This window comes from Sardina pilchardus, chromosome 3 (assembly GCF_963854185.1).
Source record: "Sardina pilchardus chromosome 3, fSarPil1.1, whole genome shotgun sequence".
NCBI lineage: Eukaryota > Metazoa > Chordata > Actinopteri > Clupeiformes > Clupeidae > Sardina > Sardina pilchardus.
In genome coordinates, this window is record NC_084996.1 from 37,245,262 (window position 1) to 37,247,761 (window position 2,500).

Consider the following 2,500-nt stretch of genomic DNA (forward strand, 5'->3'; position numbering starts at 1 on the left):
CACACACACTCACACACGCACGCACGCACACACACACACACACACACACACACACACACACACACACACACACACACACTCAACTGAGCGGCGGTCATATTGTGTACCGCTATGTGGGGCATCTAGTTTGGATTACACCTGCTTTTAATGCAAAATAGTGGTGCGCTTTCACAGGTAGTTTTTCATACATATACAGGGGGAGTCCATAATTACTTTACGCTTTTCCTCCCATATTTTTACAGGAAACAAGGAAATTTTGCCTCAAGTGGTTGCAAATATGCTAGTGCTTCTAGCCCTGAGTTCTGTAAATAGGAAGACTCAATGCCCCGTGGAGAGTTTCAGGGGCTGATATATGAACAGGGGACAAATGCTTACTTTTTTCTGTCTGCAGAAAGATAACGTGTCCTCCTGCCATATTGTGTGGAATATACTAAGCTTTGACTTCATCCGATAAACAGTGCTCATCACCACACTCTAACATAGGCCTACTTTGTGGTGCGTTTAGTGATCATGAAAGAGTTTAATACATGATAATAAGATGTCTACAAGCAGAGATATCATGTAGAGCAGTAGTTATACACCACTTGAAAGAATACTCTGATGAAAATACGGTAACACTTTACGGTAAGGGTACATGAATCATCATGAATTCATGATTAATTTGTGCATTACTTCATGCCTTAATATATCATGAATCATCAGGAGTTCACCATACAGTATATCATTCATGACCTCATGCATGAACAACACATCAACTAAAGCATTAAGTATGGTGGCTACATCTTATGAACTATGGTTTATTACTGTAAGCATGATCATGATGATTTTTTGTCTGTACATGAATCATAATGAATTCATGCATGTAAGCCTTCCTGAATTATTAGGAGATTAACTAAGCATTAGTATGACTGTTGGTCTTAATTTGTACAAACTCTCTAAACACACTTTCTTAAACTCTTTCTCTAAACACACGTCATTATTCACCACTTTAGTTGAGGGGCCACAAACATGATGAACTCATGAGTAACTAATACTTAGTTAATCCCCTGATATTTCAAGAGGGCTTACATGCATGAATTCATGATAAATTATGTACAGAAACAAAAAATCATCATGATCATGCTTAATAAACCATAGTTCATAATGATGTAGCCACCATACTTACAGTTTTTGCCCGTTGCTTGAACACTATAGACCCATGCTTAGACTAAAGTAACACAACTTTAAGTTTTGTTGCCATATCTCAAACACCTATACCTATACCTTAAACAAAAGTGCTGCTTTGCACTCTAGTTGCAATTCTGCAACACACTTACTCCTTTATGCAACACACTTGGTCCTGCAAACTACTCTCTATGTCATACATAGACACTTCGTTCAAAAATGAAATCTCAGAGTACCATTTGTTAAACACATGTATCCAAAATACAAAACACATCGGGTAATTGCAACCACTCAAATACACACCTGAACACACTTACTTGCAAAACTGAACACCAATCAGCCATCTACAAAAAGCCCATTCGTTTAGCCATTGGAAATGGTGATGTGAACGGTATATTTCCCAGTGTTGTGTCATTGTTTCCTTGTGTGTAGAGTTTTGGCACAATGAGTGAAGTTTTTCTAAATGTATTCAAGCAAATATGTTTTATATAAAGTAGACTAGTGTATTCCTCCTGATTTGCAAGTGTATGCATATGATGCAAGTGTGTTTTATTTTGTCACCAGAGTTACATTTTGACAAAGGATTGTTGGGTTTTGATTGCAGAGTTTAGGTACTGATAGAAGAGTTTCAATTTGGCATACATGTGAAAGGTTTATTTCCTAGTGTTGTGTTATGTTTACTTGTGTGTAGAGTTTTGGTATGGTGAGCGAAGTGTTGCAAAATGTGTTCAAGCAACGGGCAAAAACTGTAATGCTTTAGTTGATGTGTTGTTCATGCATGAGGTCATGAATGATATATGGTGAACTCATGTCAATTCCTGATGATTCATGATATATTAAGGCATTAAGTAATGCACAAATTAATCATGAATTCATGTATGAATTCATGATGATTCATGTACCCTTACCGTAAAGTGTTACCAAAAATACTACTAATGCACTAATCGTGCATGTTTTTGCAATATGCTCCAACTTTTCCCTCAATCTACCTATAAATGCAAATGAGTAAGAAAAGTGTAGTTTGCAATGCTTCACGCCTGTGGCAGATAAAATGCCCTTTAACCATGTGTGGGCTGATTGTACATGTATACCATGCCATGTTTTAATGCACACATGACCTCTGCCACAGGCAGTACAGGTTTTGTTTGTTTTGGGTCATTTTGAAGATGAGTCCATCTAGTCTTTACTCAGTGGAGACCCCATTTCTCTTTGGGGGGCTCTTGCCAATAGCTCATCTGAAGACATGACTATAGTCAATCAGAAACAAAGCAAGTTCATAACTCCTTCCTCTTCTTGGAAAATTGCATTTCAGTGCTTTGGAGAGACAGGAAGCTTA